A 23,205-nucleotide genomic window follows, 5' to 3' on the forward strand; every position below is an offset into this window, starting at 1 on the left:
GGTGTCGTTATATGGAAGCAAATGCGACAAAAAAAAAATTCCAAAAAAAATCAACGGTTACTTTTAGCCACTTGAAACTTGCACATTGTTAGACTAAAATTGAATGGGCTATAAAACTGCGTACTCAAAAAAAAATTCTAACACTTCTGAGAAAAAATTTTAAATTTAGGTGAAAATTTGTTGCATTTTTTGTAGTCTTTTACAAAGTTTAAAACTTGGGTTTATATGGGTGTTGTTAGAGAATAAACTGTATTTTAATTGAAAATTCGAAAAATTAATAATTAAACACAAGTGGCAAACAATATCACTTTGAAATGGGGGTGCTATAGATATGGCCAATAATGTATGTAGCTCCATACAAATTTAGGGTAAAATCTACTATCGCTATTGATAATACATACATAGAGCCATTGTACTTTGACCACCACAAAAGTGCTCTGCCACCAGTTTTTTTTTTTTTTAATGAAATTGTCATGAATTGAAGACGATTGCAATAAAGTGCTACCGCAAAGCAGAGGAAGGGATGGGCGCAAACACTTTAGATGTCACTCATTTAAATATATGTATATGTATGGATATGTGTGTGTGTTTGTATGTACGTACACATGGCATAGCGTTGAGATAAATGACAATTCAATGCACTTGTCAAAACAAATGCAGCAAAAAATAGAAACGAAGCTATCGACAATAATAGTTCGCGATGGAATAGCAGTCAGCCATTTAGACAGACAGAGAGATAGATACTCAATACACAGAAATTGACAGTAATAAAGTGAAAAACAAACAAAAACAATAGCAGATATAAAAATATCATTTGTCGTAAAAAGCATGCGATAGACATATGGATAAAGTGTAGAATATGTACACACATACATATGTGGTTATTGAACGTTTTACGGTAATATCGCGCTGCTATGTAGTAAATTATATGGGGGAATATTTTATGCTTGCTAGGGTGATCACTCGAAGGGATGGACTCAAAATTCTATGAACTAGTATTTTAGTTTTAGTGAGTTACAAATTTTTGCATTTCAGCGAAGGGCATTTTTATATTATGGTAGAAACTTGAAAGAAACACAAAGAGGCCCAAAGAGTCCGAAGAAAATTTTAATAGTACCGAAAAAGTCGCGAAAAGTACCTATCGAGAAAATTCCCAAAAGGACCGCAGTAATCTAAAACATTCCACAAAAAATTATGAAAACATCCTTACAGCTCACGAATAGGAAAACACAATGAACTCCGAAAGGTAACGAAAAAAATACCGAATAATTCTGAAAAAATATGTAACTATAAGTTCCAAAAGCACCAAAACGACTAAAATATAAAGAATCCTAAACAGTACCGAAGAAATACTATTGGTCCCCGTAAACATGCCGAGAGATGCAGGAACCTAAAATACAAAAAATCCCGTAAAGTTCGGCAAACATAAAAAATGCTAAAAACCTAAAACAAAAAGGAGCTCGAAAAGTTTCGAAAACTCCCAGCAAGATCCCGAAAATTAAAACACGAATAATACCGAAAAGTTCCGAAATCGCACAAAAAGATCCCAAACACTAGAAAAAAAGGAAAAAATTCCGAAAAATCACGTAGCATCACAAGTATCGCGAAAGCTTATAAAAGGAAGAATCCTTAATAATCTAGAAAAATTCCCAAAACTTTCGTATTTTTGGCGATTTGGGCTCGAAGTCATTGATTTTTTTGTTTCTTAAGTATGTAGATATACTCTGGGCATTTATAATAAAATGAGCTGCTTTGTGATTTTTAAAGTTTTTTTTCGATACTTTTCTCAGGAAATCATATTCTACAATGCATCTTCGAAAAAACAGTACACAAATTTGTTAACTAATTATGTCGCTTTGGTTTAGAAATTTTAAAATCACTTCCATTCAAGGACCGTACCGGTTATGATCTTTATAACAAAAATCATAATTTAAACAAATATCGAAAATGTTAAAATTCAATTTATATCTTTCCGATTAAATTTAACCGTTGTTGTATAATTTTTATTTCTTCAATCAAGGCTAATCGTAATTATTAGATTTTTATTTTTTTCAACCAATTTTTGTTCGCTAGTTTTTTTTGCGATTATATTATAACCGTTATTTTCAGATGTAATTTTTTAGATCACAAAAGATTTTAAACGGTCTTAAAAACGTAGTCTCATTATAGCGGTCAAAATTACCGAAAAAGATAAACATCCAAATTTATCGATTATTATTAATCGAAAAAATAAAAATAAAAAAATCTTGGTATTTTCGGTTCCTGCTTCTTATTTTCTTAGTCTCTGCTACAAATCCAAAATTTCGTAAAATAATTTTCATTACCCTTATGTATAGTGTTTGTTTTACCAGATATGAGGGGCTTCATTTATAATATCTGAATATATTTAGTTATATCTAGTATAGGCAAACGGCTCTTCTACTCCCCTATATTCGCAAGTTAAAATTGTTATCGTGCGCCAAAAAGTAAAAATATAAGCATTTATGTACACACATACATACATACAAATGTATACATATATGTGAGAGCGAGAATCTACAGTTGGAAATAAATGAAGATAAGAAAATGCCTACACACTTATTATGATTACACTCCCACCCACTTGTACGCCCTCTACTTATTTATCAACTACTACAACTTGAATGCGTCTAGCCGCCGTGTCGCCAAATTTCGACGAATTGGTTTCGACAAATGACTGGACAGACGACTTAGGAAATCGAGAGGACATAAAAAGCTCTCAAGTATCAAGTGAGTAAGAAGTAGTTATTTGCTCGTAGTTGCATACATACAGTGACTCAAACAAATGACCAGGTGTTGACTTTTTTTTTCAAATATTCGTAATGTTTTTTCGAGCCAATTTTTTTTTTGTTATTTGTATATAAAAATGTTGTCTAAGCTTTAACCAAAACCGGGTAAATCACAGTTTCAAACTTTATACAAATTTTCTTCAAAATTTCAACTTTTTATTCTGAATTTTTAGCAGATTTTTGGGTATGCAATTACAATACAATTTTAGTCTAATGAAGTGCAAGTCTCAAACGGCTAAAATCTCGCGTTGATTTTTGAGAATGTTTTTTGGAGGCCACTTTTTTGGGTTTTTTAATATAACAAACGCAATTTACAAAAACTTGAAAAAAGTGCAAAAATCCGTCACCAAATAAAATTCTCGAAAATCAACGCGATTTTTGTTGAATTTTCCTAAATTTTGTATAAAGTTTGACACTGTGATTCAAACGGTTTTGGTTAAAGCTTAAACGATATTTTTATATAAAAATAACAAAATTTATCTCGAAAAACATTACGAACATTTGAAGAAAATCAACACGTGGTCATTTGTTTGAGTCACTGTATATGTATGTATATTTTTGTGCTGCAAATGTTTTGTCATTACATGAATCAGTGTCGCCGGTTGAGTGTTTGGTGATCATAACCTCGCATGTATTTGATGGAAATTAGCAACTAACCATATTGTTAAGCCAATCAAATTGTACAAGTTGTGCAAGCAAGATGAGTCAAAAAACAAGTTGGCGAGACATTGCCATGACAAACATACATACATACATATGTACATACACATCAACACAAAGTCTGGTTACCGCTTTAGTATACCGGCAGACGGGCGTGCCCAGGTGATTGAGTAGAACGAAAGCCGCCGCCGCCGCCGCCGCTGCGTTCAGTAAGGAGACATCACAAGAAAGGTAAATGAACTTCAGTTAAAATCTTGCAAAACTAGTAGTAACTTATACACACACACACACGTACACGGATACGATACACAAATACTTTGTATTTGTATAACTCTACTGCACGTACATTGAAGAACTTCTTTGGTGAAAGAAAACTGAACGTTCACATCGTGGTTTTCGTATGACTAATAAGTCCAAAGTAAAAGCGCGAAACAGCAGGCGATCTTCGAATGTAGTTGCATCAAATAAAATGAGAGTAATGACACGCAAAATGAAGAAATTGCTTGTTTTTAATGTTAATTAACTGCAATTAAGGTAAATGCCGTTTTGTTTCATTAGTAAGATCAGGCGAAAAATTAGGCCATTTTGAAATGTTTGGAAAATGTAAGCTAACAGTTTTATTTGTGTGCTTTCTCAGCTCCCTAAATACTTCGTTATACCGAAACAATTACTTGGGGTAACGGCAAACGAAAACCCGCTCGTGGTTTCCCTCAAAATCGTATGGAATTTAATTGGGTAATTTTATTAGCGAATCTGTAGTCAGCTGTTAAAAGAAAGTAAAATATATTTGTTCCGCAATGCTAAGAGTGCTGCAGTACTCTTTAACATTGTAGTTGGTTCCAGGAATTAGCTACGTATTTTGTTAGTTTTCCTGACCTTAAAGGCTTCTGCCTATACGCCGCGATATCAGAATTCGGCATCCTCGCGAAACTCATACGGCTGTGTAGAATGACGTTGAGCAATACCATCAGCTCTGTCAGAATTGGGAACTACCTCTCCGAGCCGTTTGCCACCAAACGGGGTTTCAGACAAGGCGACTCCCTTTCAAGTTATTTCTTTACTCTTATGGTGGAGAAGATAATAAGAGCTGTAGAACTGAACCGCTCAGGAATAATTTTATACAAGAGCGTGCAATTGCTGGCGTACGCCGATGACATCGAAATCATCGGAAACAAGCACAGCGAAGTGTCTTCTGCCTTTTCCAAGTTGGATAAGAAAGCAAAGCGCATGGGTCTGGTGGCCAACGAAGACAAAACGAAGTAAAAATCGTCAAGTGAGGAAAATTCCGTGAAAGTTAGATTGGCCCAAGGGATGTGATTTGTCAATATTACTAAGTATGCGTTAAAGCTTCATTCCGAGACATCAGGATTAAGTTGTCCAGGTGTCAACCTCAAATTACCACCGTTAAATCAACCACCAGAACCATTGCGCTCCTTGATAAGACCTAAGCCCTAAGGTATTTAGTCTGAAATAAGTCAATTCATTTCGATTTCTCTTGAACAACAAAACTCACCCATTTTGAAATTGCCTCCAACTCTACTTTACAGTTTCAAGGACAGATTCACCATCGAATCGGGGAGTGAAGAGGAAAAACTTCTTCAAATTTATTGCATTGTGCCATTAACCGTGCTATGAAACGCCAGATCATTTGGGGAAATTTTAAGAACTTCTTTGCGGACATATAGCTTTCGATAGGTTAATATTATTTAAGATGGCAATGAAAATGTGCCACTTCCACTGGAAATCGTGAACGTGAATTGCTGGTGAAAATGTTGCACCAAAATGTTTCAATAAAAATAAAATTATTTTGGACGGAACGAAGTTTGCCGCGTCTGCTAGTAGTTTTATATATTTTTTACATTAAAAAGTGTATATGCAGAGAGCGCTTCCACACTCAGCACAATCAGTTCACTTTTGTTACTTTTTAAATTACTGAAGCAAATAATTTAAGTAATTTTAATACTTATATAAATTTCAATTATCGTTAAAAAATGTTTGAAAAAAATATTAAAATTACTTATGAAGGCCATACGGCGCACAAACGAGTGAGGGTAGTGTATGTATTGAGTTCTTCTACTTATTGCCTAATCGGCTAAGAACTTATAAAAACGTTGCTATTCAAGGAAATATATATATTCGGCGGATTGCTATTGGGTCAAGTCTGCATGTGCAATATATTTGCACGAAAAAAAAAACAAATGTTTGCTATGTACTTTTTTAGCAACAAAGAATTATTAGAATAGCAAAGTTCATTCTACTTCATAAACTGTTTTGCAACTCAATTTTAGAAGCAAAAGAAAAGTTTAATTAAATGCTAATTTATACGCAAATTACAATAATTACCGGCATACGTACTTCGACCAACTTCAAGAGAAAAACACGCATGCGGTATTTAAAATTAAATATAAAAAAAAAAAAATTATAAACTAACGTACAGTTTAAAAAATGCAGCCACGATGTGGAATATGGGAGTAGTGGAGTAGTAGAACGTGTGTTTGTAGTACAGCAGAACTGTGTAGCAATGAAGTTGTGGAGCAGTGTGTCTCGGTCGGCTGCATAGTGGCTCCTTCCCAGTGACGGCGATCGCTATGCAAGGCACGTAAAGTGGAAGAAGAAACACCATGAAAATTTAAGTACGCATTGTTGTTGCTTACAAAAAGAGTAGAATAATGATGGTGCATTAAATGAGCCACAAGTTGGTTGTGCGCCGATAGTAAAATGCAAACAATGAAAAAGGAAAATTTTAGCAGTTTATTCATGGAATCGTTTCATGGCGGGGCATTTAAAGTGTGGTGATGTTAACAGATACCAAGTACTAGAACAACAATTTAATGGAACGAATGGTAAAGAAAATTACTTAAATTTAGCATAACTGAGCCAATCGAAAGGAATGGAAGAGTATACAGCATTGGACAATTTAGGCCCTAAGCTCATAATATTTTTTAACAAAAATCATGATTAGATCGCTTTTAAAGCAAGAGTTTATATTTTTACGTGGCCACAAAATACATGGCAACAATACAAATACATACATACATATGTACATATGTTAGTTGTCTGATATACATACAGCCCAAGTACAATCGAATGAGCTGATGGCAGTAAATATAGGCGATAACATAGAATTGCAAAAGCAATATAAAACAATCAAATAGATAAAGCGAGTGAGAGGCATGGATGTAATATGTTGTTGACAAGTATCGATACATAGTAAGATTGAGGTAGTAAAAAACCCAAAAAACGAACAGTCAAATAACAAGCAAATAGAAATTTTAAAGGAGAATGGAAATTATTTCGCAGACGATTTCAAATCCTCCCTCATTGCAGTAACAATGGGAGTGAACGGCTTTAGTGGAATAAAACGTGATGGAATCCACTATTTAGCGGCATACAACGGCACAAAAGCAAAATGAATAAATTGCGGAATACGAAACGGATTGCAGTGGATCGTTCGTAACAAAATGGAATGGAACGGAAGGAAATGGAATGGAACGGAACGAAATGGAATGGAGCAGAATAAAATAGAATGGAATGGAATGGAACGGAACAAAATGTAATCCAACGGAACCTAATGGAATTGGACTACAAAAATGTAATGGAAACATAATAGAATGCACCTACAACACTACATAAGTAAGAGGCGGGGGGGCCTATCTCCCTAAGACGATATCCTGGCTCTATCAAATCCTGGTTAAGATCGTAATGTTTATGGAGTTTTCGTCTGGTAAAATGTACTATAGAACACTTCACTGGTCAGAAATTTTGAGCGCATAAAGCGGGCCACCCACAACAGAATCAACAGGGCACTTAGGACCAGCTTGCACTCTGGCGCTCGTAGCTGTGTGTTTCTTGATTTTGTAGCGGCATACAAGTTACTGAATAAGATTTTGGAGAATCCGCCGGGAGTGAAAGTCCTTCGTCAGATATACATAAATAGGTCTGGCTCGTTCCGGTTACGTGGATCCGGCTGTCGTTAAAATGCCGTTGACACCGTAATTAAGACTGCTACACCACCAAAGTGGTCACACTTAAATATAGGCACGGGGTTCTGATTTTGCCTCAGAATCTAAACGCGAATTACTTGTTGGCTAGACTTACACAACTGAGCTCCCTCTTTCTTTACTCATAGCCCCCCCTAAGGATGAGTGGGCGAATAGTAGAAGTTTGAAAGAAGCGCCGGTGAACTTCTACACGGAAGGGTCGGGTCGAATCTTGACGGAAGAATTAGTGGACGAGTCTTTTGCAAAGAGCTCTGCATTAATCTAAAATTTTGGCCTCCAGTTCACTAAATTACGTTCAAGACAGAAAGATAGGCTTTTTGTTAACTGCACGATCTGACTAGTCGAATGTGAACCGCAGGCAGTCGAAGGAATCTTCTTTGGCTCACTAAGCCGCAAGACACTGGCGCATCGGTATCTACGCGGCGGGACTAACACGGCGATCACACACATACGGTCCTAACATTTTTTACCTGGTCATGAGGAGATAGGCAACATCTGCCGCTCGGCTATTATGAGCCGTAGTAGTAGCTTAACCTATTAAAGCTTTATGTCGCTCATACGCTATGGAGGTACATAATGATTGCAAGGGATGACTCAAGAAGTATTTTGCACTATTTTTTTACGATATTCAAAATGTTGTTTATGGTAAATTTTTAAATTAATTTTTTTATAAAACTATAGCCCATTTGACAGCAAAAACTATGTGAATAAAAAAATTAATAGGAAAATTCAGCAATTTTTCATCAAGAATTTCAAACATATTGATCAAATTTTTTACAACAAATTCGAGTATGCATCAAAGTGCAAGTTTAGTTTAAAGTTGCTACAAAATTCTGTTGATTTTTAATAATTTTTTTTTGCTGCCCGTGTTGATCATTTTCTTCCAAATAACGAATTTCTTTGTAGGGAAGCAAATGCCGCTTACCATCACCAGAAAATTATGAAAAGTGAACAGGCTATTTTGGCAACTTCGAGTTTCCACTTTATTAATTTAAAATTGAACAAAATTGCATAATTGAATTTTTTTATAAAAAATATTACTAAAAAGTATCAAAAATTGTGTTGAAAATTTTTTGAATTTTCCTAAATTTTCTACAAAGTTTTAAATGTTGGTTTTATTTTATAAAAAACTAACTAAAAAAAAACTATGTTAAAAAGCATTTTGAATATCGTAAAAAAATCAATGCACAAAACTTTTGTCAGTCACTATATGTGATAAGGCGCAGCGAGATGTTGTGAAAAAATTATAGGCAGGGTAAGAAAAACGCAACCGGTTAAATTAAAAAAAAAAATAGTAAATAAAATTCAAGAACAGAAATTAAAACTATATGAAGAAAAGAACGAATGATTACAAAATGGGCAAGTAATGCTTAAAAACATTTTGCTTTTATTTTGTTTAGAAAATTTTTATTTTAAACTCAGCGAAAAAGGTATGTATGCGGACTTAACTTTAGGTAAATTTATTATTTGTATTAAAAATTTTTGGGTATGCAAACAAGAAACGAAAATTGGAAATATGCTGCCCGAAAAATTCCGTGCCACGCCTTCTTACTTAAGTTTGTTTTTGTATGGCTTGCTTCGGACGTTGCTTGCCGCGGATTGCTGTCACTTAGCTGGCGCACAACGTTTCTTTATTCATTTCAATTTATTTTCGTCATCTCATTCAATTAAATAAATAAATTCACTTCATTTCATGCACACGCCAATACGAAGCAGCCACAACGAGTAAAAACGCAAACAAAAGTAAAAATGTGCCACATAAAAAAAACATACGTATTTACCTACATACATACATACATACATACATACATACCTATGTACATACGTTTGCATTAATACACGCGTAACACGCACGTAGGTATGCATATTTGTATCAGACATTTTTATTTGCTTATTAAACATACATATTTACATACCAAAGTTTACATATGTCATATATGTATGTATATTTTATTAGATTTTTCCAATTCTAATATTATTTTATGTACTTTTTTACCTACTGCACTTAGATGTATTTATGTATGTACTTGTCCACACCCACATTCACATACACAGTTTCTGCCATATTTTTCTTGTTGTTGCTTAAGCATTTTACATGCATCACTTGCAGCCCAACCCTTCACTGGCAAGCAAATAAATAAATACCATAAAATAAGAACAACAGTCGTTTGTATGCAGAAAATAATAACAGCGAAATGCAGTTAGTTAACAGCAATGGCAACGATAACAGAAACAACACAACCGGTATTAATTATTCAATAGGTGCGTTCAGTGGGATTGTTCGTTCAATAGATAGTTGTTATGCAGGCAGTGGGCGGTCGGTCGGTCGGTTGGTCGGTTGGTTGGTTGGTCGGCCGTTTACTTGGTTAGTCGCAGCACGGTCGATGTGCTTGGTACTCGTAAGCAGGGCTGCCAACTTGACTCAAACCGTGCCATTTTTGGCCCTATTTTACTTCAAATGGCACTTTCGAAAAATAGTAACATTTCAATACATTTTTGTGAAATCCTCTGGGAGTACTTTTTCACAACTAAAATTTTCTAATCTCTATAGTGTATACAACTGATTTATCTTACTTTGGCATTGGAATTTTGTGTTATGCAGGAATGTGTTTTTAATTTTAATGCTAAATGGGAAGAACTAGAAAAGAATGGCACCTTATTTGGCACTTTTTTATCCTAAATATGGCACTCCATTGCTAAGCATAGTTGGCAGCCCTGCTCGTAAGTGAGCAAATACCTACATAGTACATACTACATACTTGTATGGGTGTGGGGTATGAAAAGCTGTTGGAAACAGCTGATATTGACAAAACGATTAGCAAAGAATGAAATGTGAAAGGGAAGAGAGAAATAAAGCAAAAAGTGAGGAGGGGCAAAAACAAAAACTATTAAAAAGTGCTCATAATGAAAAAGTAAAATAAAAGTGGCAAGCAAAAGCAAAAACAATAAAAGTAGTAGATAGTTTACACTGCAACAACAAAGCGCAGCATTAAAAAATGCATAACAAAAAAAAAAAACAAAAAGTTGTTGGCAACAGCTGATATTGGTAGAGCAGGAACAACAATAAAGATATTTTATTGAATAAGTATTAAGTGAAATAACCGATTTAAAAGTATTTTATGATGATGAGTTTATTCTTGTATCTAATGGAAGGTGCGGAAAGGAAAGACAGCTACCTGAATTGCGCAAGCTGAGCTCATGAAAGAATAGGCATGGAACAATACGAGTAAATACAAGTACATACTCAATACTTTTCGATCGATACCAAGTAATTTTGGTATCGATAGTTTTGAACCAAGTACTGAGAGGTGTCAAAAAAAAAAAATACACCAAATTTTTATCGGGATTTTCCTGAACTCACTGGGATTTTTAGGTATCTTTTTAGATTTTTCGAATCTATTTGGGATAATTTGTTATCTTTTTTTTGAGAATATAGGAATTTTTTTCGCAACTATTCGTGATCTACTATTTGGTATCTTTCGTTTTTTTCTTGCGTTTGCGTTTGCCGATTCAAAAGTACATTTTAATCTAAGCTTTGCTTTGCCAGATCTTTCTGGATTTTTTAAACGTTTTTTAGGACTTTTGGGGATTGGTCGGAACTTACTGGGATTTTAGGGAACTGGCTGGCATTTGAAATAATATTAGGTCAAAGATTGCGGATCTGTATACTAGTGTTGCAAAACCATCGAAGGGACCATCGATATTATCGATGGGGCCATTGCTGTAGCCACTATCGATAGTTTTTAGAAATCACGTTATCACGTTAACCTGCGAAAAGCAAATTGTTGTTGCAAAACTTTTTTATTAGTTTATGGAAAATTAATGAATACACTGTTTTGTTTTGAACTTTCTTACATAAACTTTGTTTTATTTTGAATTTTTTAATACTTACTAATGAACGTTCGTAGTGATTCGGGTTTAGGGATCACATTTTCGCAGATTTCACGAAAAATCGGTCTACGATGAATTCTGCGATTGCTGCCACTTATATCCTATTTCCACCTATTTCCTATTTGCGAGAATTTTCACATGGGATGATCGGCAGAGTTTATTTCTTACTTTTTGCCTTTTTACTTTTGTTTGCATGAGCAATTACCCCCTTCAAGTCGTAATCTCCCATTTTAAGTGTGCATAAACTGCAGATAAGGATTGGTGGAAATAAAATATTAGTTTGAAAATAAATGAAAAGTTGTATTTTTTTTTTAGCTTTTAAATCCGTTCAATATAATACGTGTAAATAAAATAACGTTTGTGTATCCCTTTGTCATTTAACGGGTCACCCTAATAAAACTATCGAAAACCATCGATGGAGCCACTATCGATGGTTTTGCAGCAATACTGTACACCGTTTATTAGATCAGCTCATTTTCCCAATACATTTTAATTTTTATATAAAAAACAAATTTAAACGTTAACAAGGAAGAAATTAAAAAAAAAGATTTTTTGTGATTTTTTTTATACTAGCAAATACTCAGCGTGCCTCACCGCGCCTTAGAAGTATTTTCGTGTTTTTTGATAAATAACTGTATTGTAATATTTCATTTATTTTATCAACTAAATTTTTCAAGCAGATGGCAACCCTCCTCGAAAACATTTTCGGCAGTAAAGTTTCCTTAACCTCTGCAGTTTGATACCGATATTGCAATATGTATTTAATTTATCTTATCAAACAAATCAAATTAAAATTTTCAAACATGTGGCAACCTCCACAAAAATATTTTCAGCTTCTTAAACCTCCATCTTTTAACAGCCATATTGAAATATTTACTTTATCTTATCAATTGACTTAAACTGCAATTTTCAAACAGGTGGCAACTCTCTAATTTTTTTCTTGCTATATTTTAAGTTGGACCTCTAGCAATACACCGGTGAAAACTACGTTCAATTTCATGCATTAGTTTTCGAGTGATGTGCGAACAAACATACAGACAGACAGACAAAAATTAAAAAAAACTTTTGATTTGGCTTCTATTGCTCTAAAAAACTCCCCATAATAATTTTTCTTTAATATCTATAATTTACAGACATCGGCCTGTTACAATTTTTTTATATGTATGTATGTAGGCATTAAAGCCTATTCCCTTAAAAAAAATCAAGCTAATTACGATGAAAATCGATGGATAAATAAAAAATTTAGGAATGGTCAAATTAAAATGTGCAATATTTTTTTATATGAAATAGGGGCAAGAAACAATGTTACTCATACGCCATATTGTACATGGCCGTAGTCGGACATACTCGTACATGGCGTATGAGTAACATTTTACATGTTTAAAAAGCAAAATATCCTACGAAAATGACTTGAACCTGAAAAATGGTGTGCAGATCCACAATCTACGACCCAAAATTATGTTTACGTGTCTCGGCCTTTTTTTTGTGTAATTCCAACACTTGAAATTTTCCTTGCAGCGTATTTGGATTTAAAAGCTCGCCAACCGGAATCTAGGCCAGGTTTTTTGCAGACAACCTTATATCCTCGGATTCGCAAAAAAAATTTTCTTTATTTTGATACAAAATTTATTTATTAAACAGATGAGTGAAATTTACTAGTACTACTTGGCTGTTCATAGCCGCCAGGCCGATAGGTAGGACACGAAAAAATAGTCAACCCAACGTTTTCACATTCTATAGGCTTTACATTTTCGATTGGTAAGTATATAATTTGTTCATTAAACATATGAGTGCAAAATTAAAAAAATAATAATAATAATAATAATAACTTTTGAATATTTCATTAACATTATACTGGCCAGGATTTTTTCGGCCAACCCACTCACGAAATATTTACTAACACGTTAAATTCCATACCAAATAGATTTCATTCATCCATTAAAGAGATTCTGATCTTCTACTATAAATGAAATAACAATGCATCAGTAATATGGTATCATTAAAAAATATACATATGAGGAAAAAAAAATTATTATATTAAAAAAGTTTAGCTTGAAAAAACTTAAAAACGTACAGCGTCACAGACGACGCGCGACCAACAGCCATTTATTTCATTTACTAAGCATATATGTATGTAAATTTCCGTGAAAATTTGTCAAGTTTTCTAATCGACTTCAATTTGATTCACTTTACGCGTGTGCTTACGTGAATTTTCGCGTCGTGGTACAAGTGTACTTTGAAAAATCGAAATTTTCAAGCACAACACATTGCCACCACAATCGTTTTCTGATTGCTTTGCACTTTTATTTTACACGCTCAGCAGCGCAAACAAGCAAGCAAAAGCAATCTCCGCCCTCAACACAATTTTTCGCTACCTTTAAATGCTGCTATTTCACACTTTTTTTATTTATTTATTTATTTCGGTCAACTTTTACATCATCTTCTACATTTCGAATTGCACATTCGCTGTTTCGTTGGTATTTTCGGACAATTTTCCGCATTTACGTATGTATTCGATAGTTGTTCATCTTTTGAATATCGTATCATTTTAGTGCAACTGCTTGCATAGCCAATAGCACTGACAGACAATACTCAGGAAATTTTAACAGCAGCAGCAGCAACAAAATTAATAGAAAAAAAAACAAAAAGAGCAAAAGCACAGCTGGTAGATAGAAGAAAACTTAAATACATATAAACACTGGCAGCAAAGATTTCTGATTGCTGCTGCTACTTTTACTTAAGTGCGATACATACACACCAAGAATCATATTAAATGCGATTTAATGCGAGATTTTCCTGCTTTAATCGTCACATAAAATATTTTCATATAAGTGCAAAAACATACAAACAAACACACGCGACGACGTACTACATAGGAATACCACAACGAGACGAAGAAAAATAAGAAAGCGTACGAGTAGTACGACGACTGCTTATGCACGTACTGCTAGCTACCAGACGTTGCAAACGTTTAATGAGAATGTGCACGGTGGGGCAAGACGATATAAATACATATATGTACGTATGTATGTACTAGCTAGCTAGCTGCCTTGGTTTAATGTGCAAAACATGAGCCACCAAAACGACTACAATGAGAACACGACAACACGACGGATGGGACGACAATGAGGCGTCTCTATGCCAATAATGCGGCTGTTTGCCTATCGGCCACCGACTACTGACTCTGTACATACATATATAGGAGCTGCTAAATGCCAGAGAGGCGTTGAGCACACAAATTGTAGCAACAAGAATGTTGCTATTGGATTGTGAGCTGGGAGCAAGTAGGCATGTATGTATGTATGTATGTAGTTTTGAGTAGTCAGCTAACTATTCGCTTTACAGCTTAGCAGCAACAGCTGTTGCTGACAGCAACACTAAGGGCCGTTTGCACCATGTCTAGTTAATTCTAACTCCCAGTTAAACATCTTTATCGACGTTATCGACACCCATCATATAACATGTGATCGATAAAGCAGTTAACGTGCTTAACTGAAGGATGTACCTCCAGTTAGCGTTAACTAGACATGGTGCAAACGGCCCTAAGAGCAGTGTCGGTTAAGAGCGTAAAAATCTATGCTAACTAGGGTAAGCTTATGCCATACGAAAATAAAATGTTTTGCAAGTTACCAACAAAACAGTGGTAAAAATATGCTGAACCACGTCTGGAATTACAAAATTTTCTAATATTCTCTCACCTAAAGTGTTGACAACCACAATGTTGCAACGAAAATTCTTCAGTAGTGTCAAATCAACACAGCAGAGTGTGGGAATTGCAAAAATGTTTGGTGAATTTCTTTAGTTTCAACAAAAAACAACAAAGATGCTTGTTTCCACCCACCCAGATTGGTAAAGTACCATCTATCATACCTTCGCGCAACATTGACGTGCAGAATAAAATACTTTTATCCATGTATACATTCATGCGTGTGCAACAAGAACAAAAAGGCAGCAACAATTATATAGGGTGGTGCACATAAATTTCGTCACTCTACGATGTGGTAAGGCGAGCGAAAGCCTGCTGTAAACTTGTAAATTTGTAAACTAGCCGCTAAGGAAATCAAAGAAAAGGATATTTTATTTTAGTTTAGTTGAGAATTGAGCAGAATTTATTAGAAAATATTGGATTGGAGGAAGCTTTGATTCACCTCTTGTAACACTGGCTTGTATATATGTATGTACATTAGACCGTACCATCTTACAAGCAAACAAAACAAAGTTCGGCGTACATCTCTGAGTGTAAGATATTTTTGATAGGCAATTCCGAAAAAAAAATATTTTGCCTTATCCTGAGTTTGGCACGAAAAAAAAATTTCCCCGAAAATTTTTCATCCGCCCATAGTAAATATGTACATGGAAACGAATAGTGAACCGGTTCGGGGAAAATTAAACTCATGATAAGGACAAATATATATTTTTTTTGGTTTACGCCTAGTAACTTATTCGAGAATAAAAAAAAAATTTAATGATTTATGGCTAGCTTTGATTTACTGGCATTAAGTTGGTGTGGTAATAACTGAGATCCGAGTAAGTACTAGAACGGGGTACTTGAGGTCAATGCACTTAGGAACAAAGCAAATTATATCCTCGAGTCAGGAACATCGACACATCAAACTTTAAGATTCAATTGTAAAAGCCGAAGATATGACGCAAAATTTAAAAAGGCGATCCCCACTTCCGCCAATTTTTTTTCTGAAGGTTGCATTAAAATTTATGATTGTGTCTAAAGTGAAGCATTTTATTATCGGTTTTAAATTGGTTTACAACCAAGAAACATACATATATATATGTCAAAAACCGATAATAGAAATGCTTAACTTTAGACATAGCTTTATTTTTAATCCAACCTCTAAATATACAGTGAGCTTTAAGGTTAAAGGTTACTTCAGAAAACGGCCCTAAGTAAGGGGTTAACTATTTTGTCTCATCCTCCCCTGTAAACAAAGTATATAAATAAAAACTATGTTTAAGTTAGTGGGGAAATGTGGGCAGCATAAACCGCATGTGGAGGCGACCTACACGTGCACAGCTGAGTTTTGTTTTGACGCAAAATGCACGACATATGTATGTATGTATGTACATTAGGGTGGCAATCGAACTTTTTTTTTGTAATTTCAAGACCTATCCCCTAATTTCCTTCCTTTTTAATGAGAAATATTATTGCCTGTTTTTATAGATTATTTAAAAATCATTTAGAAGTCGCAACTTGTCATTTTAGGTCAAAAAGTACGGCTTTGTAGATTTATCAGTTTTTGAATGACGTAGTTTTCATTCAATTTTAAAGATCGAACATGTTGTGAGAAGAGGATTTATAGGTCTTTAAAATAATGTATAATAATCTATTGTCAGACTTTGATTGTCGGGACTTCATCGGGCAAATATAAAAAAAAAAAACATTTTTTCTTATTTTTTAAATTTTGACCATCACTTATTTCGACAATTTCAAAATATGTAGTACTATCTAAAATTAAATCTATTTTCAACTGTATAATAATCTATTGTCAGACTTGGATTGTCGGGACTTTTCATCGGGCAAATATATAAAAAAAAAACATTTTTTCTTATTTTTTAAATTTTGACCATCACTTAAAATTAAATCTATTTTCACATAAACTGAATCAATCGCAATCGCATAAAAATTGTCTAAGTTAGGCGACTTGAATTTAGATGTGTGTATGTACCGGATTTATTCAAAATTGATATATACATACAATCACCCTTTTGCAAAAAATTGGCTTTTAAAATTATTTTAGAGAAATGATATAAGTGGGCGGTGCCACCCCCAGTTTCCTAAAATTGCTTGAAAAATCACTTTTTTGTTAAAAAGCGATTGTATACATCAACTTTCTGACTTAAATGAAAAGTCGCGACCTCTAAATGATTTTTAAAAAATATATAAAAATATTTCTCATAAAGGTTTTGAAATTTAAAAAAAATCGATGGCCACCCTAATGTACAGTAAAGCCTGTAAAAATATAATGTATGCAGTTTGAGGAGAATGCACCAGTTGCAAATGCAAAGAGAATACTAAATATGACGACAGCGCAATACGAACCAATTCAACGCTTCAAGAATGTGAGAGAGAATGGAACAAAATTATTTAGTGCTTTTAATGCTCACGAGTAAAGTAGTTTGAAATTTTCATGCATATAGGAGATATTTAAACTATTTTCAGGAAGCAACTAATAGAGAGCGCGGAATTGAATGACCAAGTTTATTTAAAAAAAAAAAAAAAAAATATTTTAACATTCAAAGAGTGGAAGGTATTTATAAAAGCTTTAAAGCAGAAAAAATGTTGTTCTGCTGGTGAAATTTTTGTGGGGGCTCTTAACTATTAGCTGAGCTAATGCAACATATACACACTTAGCTAATATGTGCATATGTATGTAAGTATGTTAGGGTGGTAAAAAAAAGTAAAGTCTGAATTTGAATTCTCTCACCCCCTAGGATTGTTGCATACATGCATGCATATGTACATTTTAATGCATAGACTTTTAAATGGAAATTTGAATGTAAAAATAAAATTTATTTCCATTACCCTTTGGAATACGAAATTGATGAAATTAAAAATAATCAGATGTCCTTGATTTGAAAAACCGCAAAAAATATGTATACTACCTAAATTACAATAAAATATCACAATAACAACAATATGGGCCACCTTTTAGGTACAACTAAAAAAATTTTAAATACTACTTAATTTTTTATATACATATATATTTTTTTTGTTTAGAACTAAATTGATTGGCGGCCGCTGTGGTGTAATGGTTAGTAGTGCGCGCTACCATTCCGCAGGGTCTAGGTTCAAGCCCGGCTCAACTCAACATCAAAAAATAAATAAACCAAAAAGGTTTTTGGGGGTTATTAAGTATTATTAACATTATTATTATTAAATTGACAGGTGTACGAGGGGCACTAAAAGCCCTTAGATTGCCTAAGAAAAACCATTTTGGTCGATAATAATGGTCTCATTGGTTTTCAAGATATTCTAGTGTGTTTTACCACTTGTCCGAAACTAGTTCCCAAACTAGCAACTCGGAATTTACTGTCCTACGTTCCTCTAACGCCACTACAGCTACATGAGTTGTTATTGCGATTAAAAAGGCGGCATTTTTTTCAAAATGCTTTTTTCACGAACAATTTTCTGCTGCTTTTTTTTTTGTTTTGTAAGATCCATAAAGCTGATTGGGCTTAAGAAGCAATATCCCTGGACTGCTGGGTGAAGAAAAAGTAAAATCCTAGTCGCCTATCTTAGCTCAACTCGTATTCCTGACAATGAAAGTCCACTTTCGTGAGAGACAACATCCACACCCGGTCCTAATAGATCCGGGCATGCCTATACATCGAGACAATCACATTGGCGGTGGTTCCAAGGTCTTCGTTAAGCAAAGAACCAGCCTACAACCTTAATGTCTGATCTATGCAAAGTTCAAAAATTCATATCTTAAAAAAGCTTGAAAATGTCGAGATCCTTTAAGATCAGTTCAAGGTATTTTAAAAAAATATGGAGACAAAAATTTCTACCTTTTCAACTTTTTAATTTCAAATCATGAAAATTGTTTTCTTTGTAACTCTTAATATCACTTTTAACCCTAGAACACTAATGTTAGTCAATTTGACTAACATAGTTTATGTTTTGTTGTGAAGTTGCTTGAAAATGCATTTCTTAAATTGAAATTTCGTTATTCAAACTATAACATAACTAAGAAAATATTAAAAAAATAACATATAGAATATTTTTGACGATTTATGCTTTAAAACTTAAAAAAAATTAATACTAAATAAATGTTAGTCGATTCGACTAATGACACTGGTTTACAGCAAAAATGTTCTATGGATGCCACTATCCAATTCCTATGTAGATTTGCTTGGTGATTCCGAAAATCGATTAAATTTTTTTTCTATGCATACGTTTTCGAGATATTTGCAATTTACCGTTATTCAGGCAAATGAAAGCCAATGAAATTCTGCATAAACCGTATATACATACATCACTTTCCGATAGGGCTTTTAGTTGCTGACAAATTAATTAATCATTCCATTTAATGAAAAAATTAAAAAAATCAAACTATAACAGCAGAAAAATTTAAAAAGTAACAGGTTCTGTGCCAAATTTTTGCATCTGTACTAAAGCCTGTTCTGTTACAAAAAAAAATTAAGATACTGATGAAGAAAATCGATGGATAAATTCGAAATAATTAGTGGTCAATTAAAAATGAGCAAGATTAAGTATTTGTATAAAAATTTAGCACGAAAGAATGTTACTCATACGCCGCGTACACCTAAGTAACACGTTTTCCTGCTCATATTTCATATAAAAAATCTTTGCGCATTTTCATATGACCACTCACTGACGCTCATCGGCTAGAACAGCACATACGAATTTTGAAAACATGAAAGCATACGCTACTTTCTCATACATAAGCTTGGGGGTTTTAAAAATTTTTAAAATTACGGTCATAAAAATTGCATTTACAACCGCATTACACTTATGTATATCTATGTACCTACATATGTGTGTATAAATTATTTACTATCTAGGTTAACTACTTAACTAATTGCGTTTATGTATCATTGGCTGACTACACAAAACTTAGAGTTCCTCATATTCAATACAATTAATTAACGCCAACAAAACCTTAAGTAAGTAGTTTATTATGTTACAATCACATTTGTAGGTGAGTTGCCGTTGCTTTCTTCTCTAGATGGAGAACCTACATACATATATGTATGTACATAGACAAGTGGCTGCAATATCATTCAGCATCGCACCCACTCATCATTATTGGTGAACAACAACACGCTGGAAGAGTACACTTATATTTCAACTGCCACACCAGTATAGACCGACCAAAAGCGGAGCAACATCAACGGAGCATCAAATGCAGAATACCCACATGTACATATGTATATCATACATCCAAATGTATGCACATACATATAGCGAAATAGACAAACGCCGCTTGGTCATGCATGTACATACTTGCAGGTCGCGTGTACAATTTGCGCTAGTTGCTCCAGTTTTTCACTCCAATAAGGAGAAGAAGAAGCAAACAGCGGTCGTCTGTAAAGTGCTGCTATTGCTGCTGTGAAAATCAACAGATTAATGAACAATTTGCACACAAAGGAAGGAAAAGAAAATCAACGCAATAATTTATTAAAAGCATTTTTAGTTAGGAAACGCAAAAAAAATAAATAAAAATACATCTGCAGATTTCACAAAATGCAAATTAAAGCAGACCAAGTAAACATGCAACGATTTCTATTAAGGCAGCAAAAAATTGCATTTCTGTTGGACTATTTCGTGTATCGACAACATGATACATCATTAGATATTTTTTATTTAAGTAGTGAATTTTTATTGTCTTGGCTAGATTGGCAAAGTATAAAACTGTTGGAAAAAAGTAGACCACCCTTGTTTTAAATCTAACACGGTAGATAAGATTATTACAAGAATTTATTAATAGCGATATAAATTACTCCAAAACATAACCTTTTCAATTTTTTCATTTCTTTAAGAGAACCAGTATCCATTTTGAATTAATATTGATGAATTCTTTTGTCACACTGCTCAAAAAATCTGAAAGTCTGGTTAATAAACAATATAAATTCAAGGTCGTATTTAAGAAAAGTCGCCTAACTTCGAAAATTTTTATGCGATTGCAATGAATGAGCTATCAGGTTATTTAAAAATAGACATTATTTTAGATAGTACTACATATTTTGAAATTATGGAAATTATCGATAGTCAAAATTTAAAAAATTAAGAGAAGTATGGGTTTTTTTTATTTTACCCGATAAAAAATCCCAACAAGCCAAGTCCGGACAATATATTGTTATACACAATTTTAAAGGCCTATATATCCTCTTCTCAGATCATATTCGATCTTTGAAATCGAATTAAAAATAGTCATTCAAAAACTCATAAATCTACACAAACGTATTTTCAGACCTAAATCGGCAGGTCGCGACCTCTAAATAACCTTTGAAAAATCTATAAAAATAGGCAATAATTATTCTCATAAAAACGAATAAAATTAGGAGGTAGCGTCTTGAAAATTAAAAAAAAAAGATTTTCATATGTACATATGTGCATATCGTGGCCTGGGTAAAAGATTGTCGTAAGCGCCATTTTGACGATTTTTAGTTCTAGATGCAGTTATATATTTTGAAATAAGGTCTTTCGATTGGTGTTATTAGTTTTTAGATATCTCCTTTAGTTTCCGAGATATTGGGCCGTATGAATAAAAAATAAGCAATTGCTTTTTCTTAAAGTTTCTTACACTTTACTCGATTTATTCAAATAATATTTAAGTAGAAGGTATGCAATTTTAAGAAAAAGCAATTGCTTTGTTTTTATTCATTCGGTCCATTGACTACAACTTTTTCGATTATTTAGTAAAAATTTAGTTGGTGATGCAGTCATATTAAACTAATCAATATCCTTAAAATGGCGTTCTCCATTTTTGGATATCTCCTTTAGTCTCTGAGATATTGAGTAAAAAGTGTTGTTAATTAGAAATTTTGATCACATTTTGTCGTATTTCATACAAAGGGGCTACCAAATTGTGGACAAATGACGCTTACGACAAAATTTTACTAAAGAAAATCCTTCATAAACTCAAAACTAATTAACAACAAACATTTAAAATTAAATAATTAAGAATTTTGTGAGCTAGTAACATTTTCAGAGACTTTGGAGAAAATCTATCTTCGCGTGTTTGAGAAATTCCATTCCCAACTTCAATCGCGAGTTCCCACAACCTGCCGAAATTAACATACGGCAATCTTTTACCCAGGCCCATCCATCACCACCAGGCACTCAACATTTTAATTCAATTAGGAAGTAACAATATTTAAATTTAAAACCAATTCAAGAATGAATTGAATAGAATTATAATCTGAATTGGCATGGCGAATTCCTAAGGCTAACAAGATGACATTATAAGATTAGTAGCTTCATGGAACTTTGGAATCTACCCTATGGGCAGTAGCGCCAGCGTTTCCAGACGCGCAGGCGTCGCCGATTCTTTTTGAAGTTGATCACACCACCACCGACCGCCAAAGCCTTTCGGCGCAAACCTCTATGAGATACATAAGTATGTATGCATGTTTGTGAAAAATTAAGAATTTCAATGTCGAACTATATAAATATATACTTAAGTGTTCTCTTAATCCTTTGGTAAACCCATCGAGATTGAAGATTACATTCTACCTGTGATTAATTCTTAGCTACAATGGAGTGAGCTGAGAATGTCTTAAAGGGCAATGGGATTGCAGAGGAAAATAGATAAATATGTATATGTAAATGAAAAATAGATATGCTAAGGAGGAAAAGTAAATATTTATATAAATACTTATGTAAGTATGTATCTAGCAAAGCGTATGGCTTCGTATGTAGTTACATCGAATAAATGTACTTACGTCGTTGCGTTGCAGGCGAAAGCCGGATACGGAATTGACGGCAATGCTGGTCATTTTTGTTACTTTTCGTTGATTTTATAAAATTGTATGGGTTTGTTGCTACCTGAGAGGAAACGTTGTATACAAAGGTTCCACTATGGCCGCCAACGCCACAGCAACACACCTTTCAATTGACGACAACAGCGCGGAATGATGTTAAAAGGCAAGAAAAGAAATTCACATAGACGGCACCAAAATTTTGTGAGCACAAAAATTAAAATATTGAACGATTTCTTTTTATGTAATGTTAATTTTTAGTACACGTTTAAAAAACCTTTTTTTCTTTTACATGATTTTAATTGGATGCAGCGATTCTCTTCAGCAGCAATACATATATGAACCAACGAATTGCAGTGAAGTAGATTTTCCTTGTATATAAATGA

At 33.7% G+C, this 23,205-nt stretch overlaps 1 protein-coding gene across 2 annotated transcripts in view; it reads right to left on the bottom strand.

Annotated features, from left to right (window-relative positions):
- Positions 1–22,887, bottom strand: part of LOC118751887 (uncharacterized transmembrane protein DDB_G0289901-like) — a 40,468-nt gene extending 17,581 nt beyond the window's left edge. For both annotated transcript variants that reach the window (XR_004994608.1, XM_036486711.1), the window contains exon 1: positions 22,784–22,887. The gene's annotated coding sequence lies outside the window, so the exon portion shown is untranslated. The remainder of the gene's footprint in view (positions 1–22,783) is intronic.
- Positions 22,888–23,205: the final 318 nt, after the last annotated feature.

This window comes from Rhagoletis pomonella, unplaced genomic scaffold (assembly GCF_013731165.1).
Source record: "Rhagoletis pomonella isolate Grant_MI unplaced genomic scaffold, Rhpom_1.0 Rhpom_scaffold_01064, whole genome shotgun sequence".
NCBI lineage: Eukaryota > Metazoa > Arthropoda > Insecta > Diptera > Tephritidae > Rhagoletis > Rhagoletis pomonella.